This window comes from Pinus tabuliformis, chromosome 5_2, assembly GCF_031772625.1.
Source record: "Pinus tabuliformis cultivar Carrire ecotype Pingquan chromosome 5_2, CPIR1, whole genome shotgun sequence".
Taxonomy (NCBI): Eukaryota; Viridiplantae; Streptophyta; class Pinopsida; order Pinales; family Pinaceae; genus Pinus; species Pinus tabuliformis.
This window is the reverse complement of record NC_142306.1, coordinates 884,908,356-884,928,852: the sequence shown is the minus strand read 5'-3', so window position 1 is coordinate 884,928,852 and position 20,497 is coordinate 884,908,356.

Here is a 20,497-nt window from a genome sequence, read left to right as displayed (position 1 = left end):
CCCAATACATATGATACATTTATCTAGAAAAATGATTCGTTATGGTACAAATATCCCTTATACCTATGTCAGAATTCCCAACTCAAACAAAATATTCTTATGGAATTGCATGCCTCTCCCTTAGGAGGGCACTCAGGTTTTTTAAAAACTTACCACAGGGTGAAGAAGGATTTTTTTTGGGATGACCTTAAATTTGATATTCAAAATTTTGTGGCAGAATGTTTGGTTTGCAAACAAAATAAAGTTGAAACAATTAAGACCCCGAGTTTATTACAAACTTTATCCATTCCAAGTCAACATTGGGAGGAGGTTTCAATGGATGTTATCACAAGTTTACCCAAGTCCAAAGGAAAGAGTGTCATCATGGTTGTAGTTGACAAACTTACCAAGTATGCACACTTTTGTGCATTATCTCATTCATTTAAAGCCAATACAGTTTCTACTGCATTTATAGAAACAATTCAAAAGCTACATGGAAACCCAAAGATTATTGTAAGCGATAGAGATCCCATTTTCACTGGAAATTTTTGGAAATAATTATTTTCTTGTCTTGGTACTCAGTTAGCTCATAGCTTATCTTATCATCCTTATTCTGATGGGAAAACTGAGATAGTAAACAAATGTTTGGAAGGATATCTTCATTGCTTTGTATTTGATAAACAGACACAATGGGTCAAATGGTTGCCTTTGGCTGAATGGTGGTATAACACTTCCTTCCATATTGCAACAAAAATGACCCCATTTATGGCATTTTATGGATATCACCCACCTTCCATCCCATCATATTTAAGAGAAAATTCTAAGATTCAAGTAGTGGAAGATCACATCGAGCATCAACAACAAGTTCTCCAACTCTTAAAGGATAACCTAACTTTGGCACATAATAGAATGAAACAACAGGCATATCAACATCACATGAAAGAAGTTTTGATATAGGTGATTGGGTATTTCTACGGCTACAAACATATAAACAAATGTTCCTCAAGTAAGCTAAGAAGGATAATAGATTATCACCAAAGTATTATGGTCTGTACAAGGTGTTGTAAAAGATTGGTACTATGCCATACAAATTTGAGCTTCCTGCAGCTTCCTGAGTGCACCAAGTTTTCCATGTTTCATGCTTAAAGAAGGTTATTAGTGACAAGCTCCCAATTTAAACAATATTTCCAGAACTTGATGAGGAAATAAAAACAATATTGAAGCCTGAAGTAGTCACAGAGACAAGAATTCGACAACTACAAAATTGATCAATTTCGGAGTATCTTGTTAAGTGGAAGAACTTGCTTGTTGAAGATTCCACATGGGAGGATGAGAATTTTATATAGAAGCATCCAGAACTATTCAAGCATTGAGGACAAAACTTTTTTGAAGGAGAAGGACATGTTAGGTCCCTATAATACTAGTGATTCCCCCATTACTGTTGTCATTGTAGCCTTTATTGTTATTGTTGTGCCCCTATTGTCCCCATATTGTTATTATTGTGCCCCATAGAAGCCCACTATTGTTATTATGGTGCCCTTATGTTATTATTGTTATGTCGGCTTTGATTATATTGTGACCCCTTAGAATCCTATATATAGAAAGGATGTTTTGTCATTTGTATCATCCAAGAATTTTTCATTTGTGTAATGTAAAGGAGGTTTCCCCCTCGAAGAGGCTATTTTCTAAGGCGTTGATCTTTCTTTTCCATCGTTTTGTGAGCTGGTTTCATAACACAATAAAGATTTTTGTGAAGTCCAGCATAGCTAAGACCGATGCTTGCAAAATTGTCTCTTTAAGATGTTCAAAGGCCTTTGTTGCTTCTGGGGTCCATGAAAATGCATCTTGCTTCAATAATATTGTTAGAGGGGCTGCTATTCTCCCATAATTCTTAAAAAACTTGCGATAATAACTTGTCAACTCGAGAAATCATCGTAGATGCTTTATGGATGTGGGGACTTTCCATTCCTTAATGGCTTTAATTTTTCTAGTGTCTACTTTAACACCTTCATGAGATACAATATGACCCAAATATTCCACCTCTTGTACTCTAGAGAAACATTTGGATATTTTTACATATAATTGTCTCTCCTCCAATAGTTTGAGCACCCTGTCAACATGTTGAACATGATCCTTCCAAGAATTGTTGTAGATTATTATATCATCAAAAATACTAACCCAAAATTTCTAAGGAAGGGTTTGAAAATGGAATTCATCAAAATTTCAAATGTAGAAGGTGCATTGGTAAGGCCAAAAGGCATGACCAAAATTCATAATGACCCTCATGAGTTATAAATGATGTTTTCGGAATGTCTTTAGTCTTCATTATGATTTGATGATATCCTGAATGAAGATCCAACTAGGTGAAGTAAATTGATCCATGTAATTCATCTAATAATTCATCAATCACAGGAATGAGAAATTTATCTTTAATAGTGAGCTTGTTGAGCTCTCTATAATCTGTACACATGCAGAATGATCCATCCTTCTTGTGCACCAATACTACTGGAGCATAGAAAGAACTTTGACTAGGTTGAATTATACCAACCTCTAGCATTTCTACAACCATACATTTAATTTCACTCTTTTGGGCATAGGGATATCTGTAAGGCCTGATATTTGGAGGAACACTTATTGGAATCAAATGAATAACATGATCATGATCACAAATAGGTGGGAGACCTTTGGGAGTCTCAAATACCTTGGAATGATTATCCAAGATTGTTTAGAGATATGGAGAAATAGATGATTTCAATGAGGGAACCTCTAGCGAACATAATTGTGCAATTACACCTCATTGTTATTTATTTAGAAGATTTATCATTCCATTAGAGTTGATTATCTTTCCTGGTTTCCCTGCGATCCCTCTTAATTCAGCTTCCTTTCCTTCTGAACAAAATTTCATGAAAAGTTCTTGAAAATTAAAAGCTATTGTACCCAAGGATTGTAGCCATTGGACTCCTAGTACAACATCAACACCACCCATTGGAATGGAAAGCATTGGACTATTCAATACATATTCTCCCATGGATAGCTTGATATTATGTCACTTTCCAGAGCAATTTATGGTTCCTCCACTTGAAACCATCACTTGACATTCTGGTGCTAGATATAGGAAGCAATTCAATTCCTTGGCTATATTACAATGAATAAAATAATGGGTACTACCTGAATCAATCAACACTATTACCTTTTTCTTCTTGATATGTCCTTCTATCTTAATAGTTTGAGGAGTGGTAATTCCACCTAATGCATTACAATATATGGTCGGATTCATTTATTCTTTCTCTAGGGTTTGTTCCTGGTGTATATCCACTTCTTTTGACGTTTCTTGCTCCTTTTCTTCCTCCTCTTCACAATCTATGTAAAATAATTTCTTCTCAGCATACTTATGACCTTTAGTGTATTTTCTATCACAATTGTAACAGAGCCCTTTTGCTCTTTTTTCTTCCAATTGTTGTGGTGTCAACCTTGTAGGTTGTAGAAGGTTAGGGCCAACAACATTTCCATATTTATAGTTGTGAGCTGTAGGCACGTGGTAGGCTTCCTTGTTGCCATAATTTTTCTTTCCAGTTTTCTTGCCAACTTGAATGCCTTCTCCAATGAATCAGGTTCCCAAAGGTGAACCTCATGTTGGATGTTATCCTTTAAAGTCCCTATGAACACATCAATCCTATGCTCCTATGGAATATCTTTTACCCTTATATTCAATTTTTGGAAATACTCAATGTTCTCCATCATTGAACCCTTTTGTTTGAGATTTATCAATTGGCTAAAAAAGGTGTTTCTTTTTGTATCCTCATAATGTGCTATCATTTCTTCCATAAAAATTGCCCAAGTGACAATTTGTTTACGAGAGAAAATCCATCGATACCATACAAACTAATTTGGTTCCAAATATAAAGTTGCAATACGTACCTTTTGTGTGTTTTTTCTACATTATGGAGATCGAAATATTGCTCCATTTGTAGTATCCATGTTACAGGATCCTCGCCATCAAACTTCCTCAAAATCAATCTTTGGACATGGTGGGTCTTCATTCCGACGTTAGAGTCTATGAAATAATGATTACCATTTATTTTGTTTTCATCATGAGTTTCCTTTACTACCCTTTCACCATTAGTAAACATTTCTTGTAGAAACTTTGACAAATCTGTCTTCAAATCTTCCATTTTGCCTTCCACATCATTCATCTTAGCTTCCACACCTTTGTTTAAATCATCCATCTTAGCTTCCACATCATTCATCTTAGTTTCCATGCCTTTATTTAAACCATCCATCTTATCTTCCATGCCATCCATCTTAGCTTCGACGCCTTTCTTTAAGCCATCCATCTTAGCTTCTGTTAATTTTTGTGAGAGTTAATTTTGTTGCACTTGGTCTCGTAATGTTTATATATCATGTTGCATTTCTTCTTCTTCTTCATGAGTCATGCTAGAGATTTCAGGTTGCTTACTAGGTGTTTCCATTTTCTTTCTTCGGGGCATCAATTAATGATAATTATGCTTCACTATGCCCTTTGAATTCCTTCAAACTAAATTTTCAAAACAAACTCATACAAAATTAAAAAAAAACTACACACCTTTTTTTACTTTGTAGGAGCTCGATATTTAATCTGATGTATCTCTAAAATTTTGGATCTCCAAGGTCTAAAATCGTGAATTGTGGTATCACTCTGAGTCCTCTTGCCAATGCCACCATTCTGATCAAAATTGGATTCTCCAAGAAAGAGTTATGCCCCATCTCCCAAGATGACCTGATTATACACTTTTTTTAGTAGAGTGAACTTGTACGAAGTGCCACGTCTCACTATTTGAATCTTTGGACCTAAAAATGATCCACAAAAAGATACAGTCCGTCTGCTTTATGTAATTTCTTATAAAATTTCAATCTGATACTCAGAGATAAAGTTATGATGATTTTCCCAAGGTTGCCGGTTTGGGATGTAATTCGGGAGCTTGCAAAAACCTTAACTTCCTTAGCTCATATCTCTGGAACTACAGCGATACAAGATTTGAAATTCGGAATTGAAGATCATCATATTTTCAAATCAAATGGGTTTTTTTCTAGCTTTTGAAACATGACAGAAAAAATTTATAGCAAAAATGCCACGATTTCCTATTTGGAGCAGTGAAACCCTAGAATCCAAAGCTCTGATGCCTAATGTTATGAAACAAACTCACAAAAGATAGAATAGATAGATCAACGCCTTAGAAATTTGCCTCTTTGAAGGGGAAACCTCCTTTACATTACACAAATGAACAATTCTTCGATGATACAAATGACTAAACCTCCTTTCTATATATAGCAGTCTAAGGGTTCACAATATAATCAAATCCGACATAACAATAATAATATAAGGGCACAACAATAACAATAGTGGGCTTATATGGGGCACACTAATAACGATATAGGGACAATAGGGGCCCAATAATAACAATAAGGGCTACAATTAAAATAGTAATGGGGGAATCACTAGTATTATAGAGACCTATCACTTATTATCTTATTTTATGTCTTATTTTATCATCTTATCATCAAACAACTATTAAAAAAACATGAAGATTATGAAAATAGGTGACATAGTATGTAAGCTCTCAGCTAGGGCTAAAATCCCTCTTCTAGGGGAATACACAAAAATTATACTCTTCTATAGAAACAAATCAAATGAAACAACCAAGTCCTTTTGAGCAAGACAAAAACCTCCTCCAATCCACCAAGTAACCGTCCCAATATAATTAGTAAAACTCCAATAGTCAACTCTAGTAAAATTGCTTCAATCTTGCAAAAAACTCAGATTTCGACCCTCTTACTTCATATTTTTGGTCCTACTGCAGAACTGCAACTTCGACCCTCTTGCTTCATATTTTTGGTGCTACTATAGAACTGCAATTTTGACCCTCCTTCTTGTAGCCCATAAACTCACACGTGTGGAAGAAAAGAGAGAAAAATGGTCTTCAATTGCTTCGTTAGGGTTCCTCCTATTTCTCTTAGGGTTTCTTCTCGTTCTTCTAGGTATTTCACACTTCTTTCTCTTCTTCAAGTTGGATATCGAAATTGCTTGATTAGATACCCAAATAGGTCAAATGGAACTTATATTTATAGTCATTCTGGGTGGTTGAATTCACTTAATGAAGCCGAATTGACTGGAGGGTATGTCTACTTGGTGGAGGAGGCATAAAATAGACTTTTGACTCAAAAATAAATTTATTCTTTGATACAATAAGCCCAAGAAAGGTCTATTACATGATGAAAAGGACAATGAAACTTGACGCAAACCCTAGAAGCACACAATGGGTTCTTTGACCTAGAAATAAAATAAATAGACATGAAGCCCATGCTATGCTTTACACTCTGATCATAGTCCTTTCCTTCATGCTTTCCTTTAGCTTGGACTCGTCTGAATTTTCATTTAAACCAGTTCTGTTCTCTGACTTCTTTATTACGATAATTCTTTCCAGTGCATTGTGCATGTAGCACTATGTAGTCCTCCCGCAAGGTTATACTAGATTTCACTCTTACCATTATATTTATTTTAAAAGGAAAAATGATGGCAATTGTATTATGATTATATCTAGATGACATGCTTGTTAGAGGGTCTAACATGCAGGATACATCATGACTCAAATACAATTATGAATACCGATACTAGTTACATTTCACAACACTACCTCTTAACTAGGGAAGTATTCATAATTGTTCAATTGGTACAAGGTTGACCTCAATTTGAAATCTTCTTAATAAGAGTATAATAACATACACAATGTCAAGGATACCATAACTTCTAAGGTATCCTCTCAATAGGGACTAAGGTGTCATATAGGTATCTTCCACTATAGGTACCATTAGGCTATAGCCATGTTATTGATCCAACAAGATATAGATACCATATAGGCCTCCATGCCCTGCCACCAACCCTTACAGGGATCCTGCTATAAACACTAAACCATAGCTCCATACGATACCCTCCCTTATGGCATTTAGACATAAACTAAGATCTCAATATTAACCAAGCCAGGATTTCCTCCCAAGTACCATCCCCCCGGAAATTTTATGGTACTTCATCCTTCCTTCTTAAATTAGAGATATCCACCAATCCGAGCATGCTCCTAAAATAAACTAACTTCTTGTTGGGAAGAGATTTCGTCAATACATCAACTACTTGTTCATCTTGTTGGCACGTAATGTATCTTCATGACCCCAATTAGTATCAAAATTTCAATGTATATGTTCTTTCATACTAGCACAGCCTTTGAGGTCTTCAATTATTTTGATGTTGCGTAGGTCATCACAATACCCAAACAAATCTTGACGAAATCTTCCTTCTTCAACTTATCTAGCAACACCAAACTCAGTCTCAACACTTTCCAAAACATCCAATTCTTGTTTCCAATTTCCTTAATAACAAATAGCCATTTGTATTGTTTTAGCCTTTCTCCGATCTTATTATTTTATTCAACATATTTACTATAGTTATCACAAAATAGCCTCCCTCTTAAATGGGGAGATATACACTTTCTTTATCAAGCTTCTTCTTACTAGAGAACAAATTCATCAACAACTCAGCCACGCGGGCTCTTTGTTTTGTATCATCATATCATCGGGGAACTTCATCCTTATGGAACATCATTTCTTCTATATTTACATGGAAACAAGGTATTCTTATTAATAATTAATGTTTTAGGGGTTCTATTGGATTAGTGGGTCCTGGCCCAGGCTTAGAGTTAGTTGTGTCAAACAAACCCCTACACTATTGGCCCTTTCGGCATCAATCCACATAGCACGGACTGATGTCTCACCCGAAGGAGTATGGGGGGATGCTGGAACCAAGTTTCTACATCTAGAGATTAGTGTGTTGTCCCTTTTATTTCCTAGATCTTCCTTCGCACAGATCTCTAAGCCCTTAGGGCTTGGCGCTGTAATTTCCTCTAAACAAACTCTAGACCTCTGCGAAGGTCTACAATCGGCTTTTGCAGACCTATAATAGATAGGTTATCTAATTACACACATCATAGACTAGCCTTAGATCAGAATCCACACAGATTTGCTTAAGTGCTTAATAAACTTAACATAAAGTATTATAACCTTCGCGTAAATACTTAACATGCATTGCGTTCAATTAATAAGACTTATCCAGTAGATTCACGCATCAATACATCATTATTTCATAAAGACATTATCTCATCACAACATATATTGCAAACATAAACAACAGAAGGAAACAGATAAAACATATGAATTTCTCCAATAGTCTTCTTTATTGATCTTCAGTACAAGGTTACAGACTCAAAACTTCCTTGCGCACTCAGCTGCAGGGGTCCGTGCACTCAACTGCGAACACTACTCTAGGCCTCTGCGCACTCAGCTGTAGAGCCTTTTCCTCCTCTAAGACTTACTTCTCTGTGCTAACTCTCTAAGACTCCATTCGTCGTACCCATAGACAAAGCATAGATCTGCCTTAGACTCCCTAAGACACACATATTTATACAATCCCATGGTCCGCAAACCAAGGGTAGATCTCAAAAACCGACTCAACTTTACATAAGCGAGGGTAAACACCATTTTTGACATCTAACTAACTACGTGCTCCACATCCACAATTCACAGAGACTTTACATCATTTTATCAAAATTTACATCAAAACTTGGGTTTTTAACCCAAAACTGACCCAGGGGACCCCATCCCAAAGGGCCCCCAGCACAAAGGTCATGACTCGCCCTCGAGTCACTCAGCTGGTGCGGTAATATTACTGCGAAGATCCCCCAACTCCCCCTGCACAAATGCTACCTCAACAAGACTCTCTGTAGTTGCCTGCTTCACTTGTTCGACGAGCTGCTCCATAGTTGGTCCTTCGTTGGCCAACTTGATCTTTTGCTGTGTGAGTTTCAAGTTCGTCAACTTATTCTGAATGTTGGTTGAGACTTGGTAGGCTTCTTCCAACCAAGGAGCCAACTTGGCCTTAAGTACTGACTCTTTTTCTGAGCTGCTTCCACCTGTGCGAGGAGCTTCTTTCCCTCCTGAAACTTGGAGAGCCGCTACACTATAGCAATTGAGCGCTTCATTGTGCTAACCTCACCAGACTGCTTTTGGAGCTCATGGATCTCGTGTTCAATATTTGAAGGTTGGGGCCTTTCTACAGGGTCATCACCAAATCCATTTCCTGTTCAAACAAAATAGTGTAGTCAACAACTGCGACATCCACGGTAGCCATCCCTTCCTTGATGGTGGCTCTGCGCTGTTCCATGACCTCGAGTGGAGTCGAGGGCTGTGATTTGAGTTGTAGCTCCGTGATTTTCATGTTGAGTCCAAATTGAACCCTTGTCGCCTCTGCTTTTGCATCACGGATGCCTTCAGCTAGTTTCTGGATCTTGGCCTTTGGTTTTGCATCCTCAGATATGTGCATCTCTAGCACTGTTTTGCACGCCTCTACAACCGCGATCGCTAGTTAGGAGCTCTGTGCCTGGATAATATCCCTTAACTTCAGGGCTTGCGTCTTCTTGGTGAACATTTGTTCATTGTTCACCTGGTAATCTCTTATTAAATTAAGAGTGCGCTTCTCTCGATCTCTCCGTTCCGCTGCCACTACTATTTGCAATGCATGTTGAAATTCGTTGGGGAGCGCTGCAATATTGAGACCGATGTTCTTCAAGGTACTTATGATGATATTTTCATCGGTCGATTCAGCACTCAGGGACCCTTCTGGCAGGGAAACTATTATAAGGTCCACTGCCCTTACCAGTTCTGTAGCCTGACTTGTCCCTGGTGCCAGGATCATCTGTGTGGCGCTCACTTGACCTGCGCCCACCTATATTTTGCTAGTTTGGATTTGTAGTCTGCACAGATATTTTTGGACATTTCCCAACGACTGCATGTACTGTTGCTCGAATTACTGCAACCGGTAGGTTGTAGTGTCATGCACCTTGTCACCGATCTTGTCGAGATCGCCCTCTGTCAGGGTGACAAGATCCATCTGCGCTTTAGCCGTGTTGACCACTACGTGTCAATGACCAATAGCAGTACACCCGTTTTTTCACAAAAGGGATAGCGCCTGATCGATGTGTTCGTGCCATCCAATTATCATCATCAGCTTGAGGATCATGTTATAATGTAAACCCTTTTTGCATGTATATGATGTAAATAATCTCAGCAGATCCGTATCGTGCATGTAATTACCTAAGTATACCTATTTTTCTGGTGACGATCTACATTCCGAGAGGTTTTTTGTCTCACCGATCCATTCTCAGATGGTCGCCAGAGTTTTCCTTCAGTCTTACCCCAAAGCCGGAATGGATTTTGTCACTGGGATCATAGGGGAGTCCTAGTGTTCTAGATTGAGTCTATGTAAAAGTGATTTGGGAATAATCTTGACTATTTGGTTAGGTTATTTTATTACAAATTGCTTGGTCTGTTGGATTATATTTGTGTCGCAGAAATGGGTAGTCTGTGAGGGTCTATCACAAATGGGTTTTCCCCCTTGAGATGTAAAAAATATGAAAATCATGATGTAAAGTGCCTTGAGGGTTGGAAAAATAACTTATCCTCTGATAGGTTAATTAATTAATTATTCTTGCCAAAAATTAATTAAAATCCTAAGCCAGAAATTTAATTAATTCTAGGTCCTATGTAAATTTAAATTCTCTAAAGGCAAAATTCGTTGGTCCTTAAAAATTAAATTTTAAGAAGTCCAGGGACTAAGGTAAATTGATTATTTTGATAAATTTTAAGCCTTTGATCTCTGGGTTAAGTCAAAGTCAAAATTTTGAGGAAATTAATTCAAAAATTTAATTTTTGAATTAATTAAAATGCATTTAATTGAAAAAATTGAATTTCATCAAGAATTTAAAATTTTGATGGATGAGATTAAAAGAAATTTTGATCCTCATCAACGGTCGGGATTGCTTTGACGAGGATCACTTGAACTAGCCGTTGGAGGATCTATTTTTAAATAGGAGGTCATTTGTCAGTCAATTCATCTGACCTTTGAGTCGTGTGCGAAGCAAAAATATCTCGTGTAACTTTTTTTTTGAAAAATAAAGAAAGACATTGGGGTTAATATTCATTGGTGTTACTCTTCATGTAAATACTGTAAGATGTGTCGTTTTTCATGCATAAATTTCTTTTTAGCCATTGATGATAGCTTTTGAAGAGTGATTTGAGTACAAGTATCTTGCTTAGTCGCTGGGGTTTAAGTGATAATTTAAATTTGAATGTAATAACAAGTATCTTTATTTATTTGAATTTTATTATCATTTTCTCGCTCTATTTTGATGGATAGATTGAGTTTTGCAGGAAAATATTTATTTTTAGATCATCGGACATTCGGGGAAGTCTTCAGTTGGACCAGCCAACTCTCGATTCGTGTTTTCTGAAGAGTCCAACTTAGTTTGATCCCGAGCTTATCATAATATTTTTACTAGTGATGCATGAAGGGTTTTGAGCTTAGAACCTCCTTTAAACTTTAAAAATTTAAATTTTTTACGTGCGAAATTGATGAATCTAGTTGTTGAGAGCCTTAGATTGTTAGATTTGGGAGTGGAGTTGGACTCGCACTCCTCAGATCTGATAGATCTGTCATTCTTGTGCATAAATCTGTAAATTATTTTTGGTTTTCTGACTTGGGTTTTCTTGGTCTTTGTATATATCGTTTGGGTGTTTCTTTTTGTTTTGCAGCTATAGATTTGAGGAAAAAATCCATGTAGGTTCCAGATCTAGGCCCTGAAGGGTAAGATATGGATATCTGGGGTTTTTATTTGCATAATTGTGTTGGGAGATTATTCAAAATATTTTGCAGTCCAGGGTTTAATTTTTTTTTTAATATGGAGAAATTTTATAAGGGTTCCAAATTTTTTAGATCTGGATATTTTCTTGAGGGTTTTAGGGTTAAATCTGAAGTAGGTGGATTCAACATTTTAAATTAAGATATTTGGAAATTTCTCTTCGGTTCTTTAGCTACCTGTCTGCTGCTTGGGTTTTCAGTTTCTCTGCTACCTGAGGTTCTTTCTAACATAAAACTTTGAATTTTTTCACGCTGTCTACATCTGGGGGTTTTCTGGAAAATTCTGATTTTTTTTTTATTTGTCTGAGTTTGCATTTTTTTTTTAGATCTAGAAAATATTGGGTTTCTTCTTGTGTTTTTTCCTCTGTCTATCCTGCCAACAGTGACCTCTAAGCCCTCCTCTGTGTCTGCATATTATCTTAAAACTCCTTCGCCCTCACTCCAAAACCCCGCTGCCATTTCCTCTAGACGTCCTTGTCCTCAGTTCTACGTGCTCCCTCATTAAGTCGTCAATTCCTACATCTCCAAGCCCTCCACACCCCTGCAGATTCCTCTTCTCCATGACCTTCCCTTCCACGCGTGAGCTCTATTCGTTGCCCACCCCTTGTCCTCTGTTCTCTGCATGCTTCCTGTCCACACATCTCCATCCCTCTGCACCACAGAGTCTGTTGTCCATGCCTCTCCTGCCAGTCAGACTCATGATCACTTCTCGACCTGCAAACTCATAGGTCCCACAATGTCTGTCAGCTCCTTGCCATCCATTTTTTTGTCCGTAGTTTCTTCCCCATCGGTCACATCTCCCTCCTGCGTCTTCCGTCGACCTGCATAGCTGCTCCTTGCTGTCGCCGTTGAGCCTGCATTCACAAAAAGGCATTCGATTTTGTTTTTTATTTGTATGTATATACATTAGGTTAGATATTTTTTTAGTTCTTTTTTGTATATTCGTTTAGAGTTAAGGTTTAGTTTTTTTTTTTTTTAATTTTCGATTTCATGTAAACAAAACTTTAGTTAGATTCATAAAATTTAAAAAATTTCGAATTTGTTTTGACTTTTATTTTGATTAGTTTTCATTTCATTTTATTATTATTATTATTATTATTGATTCATTTGTTTTTCATTATGACTTTTATTTTGATTAGTTTTCATTTCATTTTTTTATTTTTGATATTTTTATTATTATTATTATTATTATTATTATTATTATTTTTTAAATATAAAAATTCATTGAAAAATCCTAAAAATTAAAAAAATCTTAAAGATTTCAAAAACAACTAAAAAAATCTAAAAATTTTAAATTCTTGGTGACTGTGAGAATTAAGAATGGAATAAATTAAGGGATTTGTGCTTAAACATTAAATTTTTTTAATGTGCCCTGTGGCCCATTAAAAATTCGATTTATCAACCTGTTGATTTGTTTTACTTCTTTATTTTTTACATTAAAGGAATTGCCTAAGGAATAATTGAAATGCAAATGTAAATTTCCTTGGTGTTATTGGGTGATTAAATTAATTTTTCATGAATTTTCTATGGTCAAGGTGCGATAAATGTTTTAAATCATATTGGCTATAGGATAAAGTTAAATGTTCTAGATCTGAATTCCTAACGAAAATAATTTTAAAATTGGAATCTCTTGCATGTTAAAGTTTTGGTCGTTCACATTGATCATTCATGATTGTCACTACTCGTCACATATTGGAAAATTGTTCTGGATATCTTAATTCTAACATAACAACACTGGTCTATAATCATTTCTATCTTGTGGTCCTGTCTTGGTTACAATAGCGTTTAATCTATTCTTCTGAGTTAATCAAGACTCATTTACATTCATCAAGTTGTCCATCATTGAAATCTCCTAGAGCCCGTGTTCCACTTGCTACTCTCATCCATTCACCTTAGGGACTACCCCCCTTGACTTATCTATGAGAGAGTATAAATGAAGTGAGTAAGGATTAGACTGACAACCCTTACTCTGAGCATTGTTGTGCTGCCTAGACACTTTGTGCGACAACATTTTTTGGTGCCATTGCTGGAGATATTTTATTCTCGACATTTCAACGACATTTCCTCATCATTCTACTCATTTCTAATCTTTTCATTTGAGCCAACAACGACACAAAATTTTTGGCGTCGTTGCTGGTGACCAATTTATTGGGCCTTGGCTCTACGACATTCATCCTTCATCTTTCTCATTTCTCATTTGAGCCAACAACAACAACATTTTTTGGTGCCATTGTCGGGGACATATTTGCTGGGGAATTTGGTGATGGGCTCTGCTCCCTTGGAATCTATATCCTCAGTGCCTTGTTCAGCTTCCAAATCCACAAGCTTCTCAGGATGCTTGTCCTTGTTTTGCTTCTGAGTGGCAGTATGTTTCCTAGGCGACTCGTGCACTGGCACCGACCTCTTCTGCTTATCTTTCTTTGGTTTTTGGGTCTCTTTAATAGGGGTGGGCTTTGTCCTGGGTGACCTCAGCACCGTTGGCACAAGAGCCGGAGCTTCCATGCTCATCACCTCTGTAGCATCTCCTTCAGATGCAAGGTCTCCCCCAGTTCTCACAGTTTCAACAGGGCTCATACCCAACATGGTTTCTAGGATAAATTTGTGATTTAAATTGGGCAAATTGGTAAACAAAAGGCTTGCGATAGACAACTCGGCTCAAAAAATCTAAGTGTGCAAAGTGTTCTCTATTGGATCGACACACGTAATTCATAGGGGATTTTGAATTCAAATCCGACTGTTCCCCCCAAAATTCGATCATTAATACTAGTTTGGTGACAGATATTAAAATATTTTAGCCTTAAATGCCAGCTGCCCACTCCTCTTAACCGTCTCCTGGCTATTAATTCATGAATAATAACTCTAAAAGTCACTTTTGGCTATGCTGCGTGGTATTTGCTTTCAGAGCGCAGCTCCCTTCACGCAACTCCTGATACTGTGACGTCCCCCTTTTTCGCGCAGCCCCTCTATCATGTAGTTCCTCTAATCGGGAAATGTAGTTTATAGTTCCACAATCCCTTGCAACTACCTGAAGTACTAAGACTGTCCTGTCATCATATATTCATTGAGATAGATCTCCTATGTATGGCTTCAATCGACTTCCATTTACCCTTCCCAGAAAAGGTTCTCCATTCAACTTTGCGAGCTGAACCGCACCTCCATTTGTGATCTCTTTGATGACATATGGCCCCAGTCAGTGCATCTGAAACTTTCTTGAAAACTTAGCGTACTTACTATCATATAATAAAACTAAATCATTTACCTTGAACGTGCGCAGCTTGATGTGTCAATCGTGCCATGCTTTTTCATGCTCCTTCTATACTTGTTGATGGAATCCAACTAAGAATCTATCTTCTTCGATCTCCATCAGCTACGAGAGCCTCTCTTCCAAGGCTCCATGGTCCACCATTCCTGTGAAAGCTACTATGCGTAGACTAGGCACGATATATTCCATAGGAATCACAACTTCTATGCCATAAACCAATCAAAAAGGTGTCTGACCTGTTATCTTTTTGCAAGTAGTCCTGTACACCCACAATATTGTAGGTATGTGCACATCCCAATCATTCCACTGTGCATTGCAAACCTTTGTCAGTGCGTTCTCCAAGATCTTATTAAAGGACTTAAATATCCCATTAGCCTAAGGATGATACAATGTGCTCTTCTGATGATAAACCTGGAACTCTCCGATTAGCACACTGATTGTCTCATTGAGGAAGTGCGTACCGCAATTACTCATCAATACTTTTGGGCAGTTGAATCTAGTTAACACACACTCAAACAAGAACTTTGCTGCTGTGGCCCCTATACAATCCTTCACAAGATGTGCCTCCGCCCATCTGGTCAGATACTCTGTTGTAGTGATGATATAGCATACACCTGTTTTCTTACCTGGGGGGCTGGATCGGTCCTACAAAGTCAATTTCCCATTTCTCAAATGGCTGCAATGAGACCTGAGGGTTTAGTGGAAGCTCATCCCTCCATGATGGTATGCCCGTTCTCTAACATGCATCACATGCCCCACAATATTCTTTAGAATCTTTATGCAACGTAGGTCACTAAAATCCAACATGAAAAATATTCTATGCTATTTCCTTTCCTACATAATGTCCCATTGCAACCCCTCCATGAGCTTCAACTAGGATTCTACTTCATTCAAAATCGAGAACATACTGTCACAGTATCTCATCTGAACCCATGTTATATAAATGTCCTGCAATTACTGAGAAATCTGCCACATGTACTACTAACTCTTTCGTCTACTGACTAGTGTATCCTTCTAGATCCGTCCCTGTAGTCAAAAAATGGATAATATCTAAAAAATGTTTATCCGCTACGTGCACTGCGAAGAGCTCACGTCAGGCAACCCTTCCTCCAAATTAGGAGGCTCCTCCCCTATTTCGATTCGCGACAAATGGTCAAGTTTTGCATTCAACCTTCCTGGATTCACAATTACCTCAAAGTTATATTCTTGAGATAAAAATAACCCTATGCATATTCCCCCCCTAATACAGGCTTATTGACCAGGTATTTCAAGGTGGAATGATCAGTGTACATCTTGAAATGTCTGCCCAATAGATAGTGTCTGAACTTTTGGAGCGCGTACACCATATCTAATCCTTTGCGCTCTGTCGTTGAGTAATTCTTCTCAGCCTTTGATAATTTCTTGCTCACAAAGGCTATAGGGTGATCCATCTCTCCTTCATCGACTTGTGTTAGCACTGCTCCCAATGCAATACACGAGGCATCAATGTGCACATGGAATTCCTTCTTCCAATCCAGGAAGACCAAGCTCGGCATAGTGACCATATTTTCATTTAATACATCGAGATTGCACTGACATTCTTCATCCCAACATAATGTAGTGTCCTTCTTCAATAGCTTCTCCATAGGCGCGGTAATCTGAAACACTTCTTTAGGTTCAGCACGATATCATATCTTTGGCACGTATCCAACATTAAGCGTAAACTGGCTACATGGTGCTTTACTAACCCAAACACTATCTAGTCATCAAAATAAACCTCCAAGAACGTGTGAATAAACTCCTTGAACACTGCGATGAATATGCGAGAGAAAATTTCCGGCACATTCTTGAGCCCAAACGGCATCATAGTATACTAGAAATAACCCCATTTTGTTTCCAAGGTTGTTTTACTCCTATCGTCTGGCGTGATCTTAATCTGATGGTATCTGGAAAACCCATCAGTGAATGAGTAGGCCTTCTGCCTCCAACATTATCCAATACCTCATCAGTAAACGGTGTTGGAAAAGGATCATGGACACAGGCGTCATTAAGCTTCCTTAGATCTACACAAATCTATATTTATCCCTTTTGTTTCTTTTCTTGGACCACCATTGGGCTCACCCAATCAAATTCTTCAACTGGTTCAATGATGCCTGCTTCTAGCATCTTATCCAACTCTAAGTGAACCTTTTCCTTATATTTGGGATTAAGGCGATATTGTCTCTACTTAATAGGCTTTGCATTCGGATTTAAGGTAATTTTCATCACACCCAAGTCACCTATGATGCCTTTTAAGTCCAAAAATTTTGTAGGAAAAAGATCCTAGTACTTGCAGAGTAACTCACAACTTTATACACTATGGCATCATCCCAGTAATCTCTGATCTTTGCAAATTTTGGTTCTGCGTCAGTACCAATGTTCACTTGCTTGGTTTTCAGTGGCATGGTGATGTCTAGATTTTTTATCTACGGACCTTCAACCTCGCGGTGGCCTTTGGCCTCTAGGATATTAATATTTCTTGGATGTTCATCCTCCTCCTCAGCAGTCACATTATAGCATTCTAGTGCATGGTGCAACTGGCTGCTCCAATCTGGTTGAACCAACCCCAAAGGATCCTGCAAAATCCGAAGATCATTGCCTTAACCTCCTACAGAGCTTCATCAATGCTTTCAAACCCATCTTCAAAACTGAAGGTCATTAGGAATCCTTCCCTTAATATATCCCACTCCATAGTGCCATGACGAAGGTTCGTTTCCACGTACCAATTCATGGGGATTATATCCAGAGTATGACAGAATAAGTGCACCCACTCTTGCTGCGGCTTTGTTCTATAGACTTTAGTCCATTTTTCCAAATGATTGCATGGATCATTTCTCCCATCATATTTCTCGGCTAATCATACCTTCGGATGACCAAATCGCAACCTCATCATCCTCCTATAATCGCGCCATTCATCAAAGTTATCTTTGTGCATACCCCACCACCGTGTGGGTGTAGCGAGAAATGAAAAATCTAGCACTTGAAATTGATGATCCTCAAGTACCTCTCTTTCAAAGGCATCGTAATAGGGTAAATTTCTTACATCCGATGACACACAGCGCAACGATTTAGTCATCATGTTACAACGCAACGTAGATACTTCATGCAACTGATTCTGCCAATGCGCCAATTATTCATCTAAATTTGAAGTACAGGAGATTTCTCAGTCCCATGCAATCTGCCCATTAGCTATTGGATTAATCCAGTCTTGGTCTCGCACTGTAATTTTTTTGATTTGATCCAAATCATCATCACTTTCTTCATAGTCGCGGACCGGTTCAATATAGTGCGGTGCTTCTGCAGGGTCCAACGGTACTGCAACATGGAGCGATTTCCTTTCAAACAACATTGTCCATGTTTTCAAGTTGATGAACCCATTCATATCAATAGCCCAATCAATTCCAAGGAGCCCAGGGTATGGATTGATGTCATCAACAATTTATATCACTTCAAAATCAGCCAGCATGCTCACACCTTCTATATCTATGGTGACTCCATGCAGTCGTCCCATAGGGATAATCTTCTGCTGGTTCGCCATCCTTAGTTGAATTGGAGACCATTGGAGCGCAGGTCTCCCCATTCTCTCCCATGTTTATTTAGGAAAAACGTTTGCATCATACCCCAGATCCAAAATAACCTGGTCCATCTCATTGTCTCCTATCTGTGCGGTGAGCCTCATCTCATGCACCGTCCTTGCCTTATGTTTGCTAATATTTCTAACTACGTGCTATCCATTAGGAGAGTGTTCTTTACCAGCACACTTGTTTATCAACTCCCGTAAGCCCTTCATAGCCTTACTATCATGCAAAAGTTTCATGCTGGTTTCCAAGAATGCGGTAAGTACAAACATATCAACCTCTGTAGGCACGCTCTCTTATAGTTTGTCCTAAATTTTTGAGGTAGATGCCTCAACGAAGCTTTTCGTTGCCTCCATAAATGTTTCCTTCGTGCATTCTAGATTGAATCCAACTTCCTTTTTTTGGGCCTTGCAGACCCACCCATTCTCTTCATGTTGTTTTCCTTTATCGTCACCAGTCATGATTCCGCTTCTCAGTATGATATTCACATTGGGATCCTCCTTGCGGGGCGCAACCATCATATCTGTAAGTTTTGTGTAGGGTACTAAGGCTGAGCCTTCTTCTCTTGCATCTTGGCTATCAGCATAGGGAATTCTTCTATCGTATGGTTGAATTGAGTGTAGTATTGACACGACGAGCGCGTCTGATTCTGACACTCCCGCGCGTAGTGCCTTGACGTCCCACAATTATGGAAAATAACTTCTCCAAGACCTCTACCAGGTCCTCCTTCTCCTCAGCCTTGTCCGCACCCCTGATATCCTCCACGCATTCCCCCAACGCCCTGATACAGAGGTTGCGTTTTTGCTTGCATTCGATACACAGGTGTCCTTTCCATCATCAATTCATAGCGACGAAAATTGCGCTCATGATGGCCCACTGATTTACAGAAATCATAGAAAAATTGTTGTGGTGTTTGCACAAAATTTTCCAGCAAATGACAATTATCTGTTACGTGTTTTATGGCCATCTGACAGATAGCACCATAGCGCGGGTCACGTACTTAGTCCTGCTAGAGCTTCTTGCCTCAGAGGCATTGGTCCCCCCCGTGATATAATTTGAAAAGATAGGGCAATGATCTTTATCATGCCCTTGGCTCTTAGGCTTGAGGCACCAAACTTCCTTGTGCACCTCCGGCCTAGCCTCTTTTTATTTTTTCAAGCTCTGCAATTCCAAGTAGAGGTTCTGCAATTGTGAGTGAATTTTTTGAACTCCCAAAGACGCATCGTGAATAGGCATTTCATGCAATCTCATCGTGATTTCTAGGGCTTCCACTTGAGTCCCTATCTTCTGTTGCGATAAAGCAATCCTCAGGTGGGGTAGGAGCGAGCCTATAGACCACTCATGGTGCTGACTATCTGTGAGCTGCGTATTAGCTTCGCGGATCAAACACTTCAGTCTTTAATCTAACTCCCAGGATGTTTCACCAGCCCTCATCATGATTTCCTTGAATCCAACTACTGATTGCGAGTTAGACTTAGGCTTACTGAATTCCTTGTTCAAAGCACCCTTATTGTCTGCTAACGATGCCAAAGGATTCTTAGTGCAGTACTTAACGTACCATGTCAGTGCGACCCTGTAGAGGAGTAACCAACTGCACCTTCTTCATACTATCATCCATAATTTGTTGTGTTGTCCAAACAAAATCCCCAACAAACCAAAATTGATCTGCATCCTCACTCCCTATACCCTTGAAAACTAGCAACTTCATTGTATTCGACATGTTGAATAACGATGGTGGTGGTGGTGGTGTGGGCGAAGTTGTATGTTGTGGAGGTGAAGGTGGAGGTGGAGTGGATGGATGATGAGTTCGCAGAAAACCCTGTCTTATCATCTATACAATACTCTGTGGTGAAGCCTATACCATTCCCTCGTCATCGCTCAAAG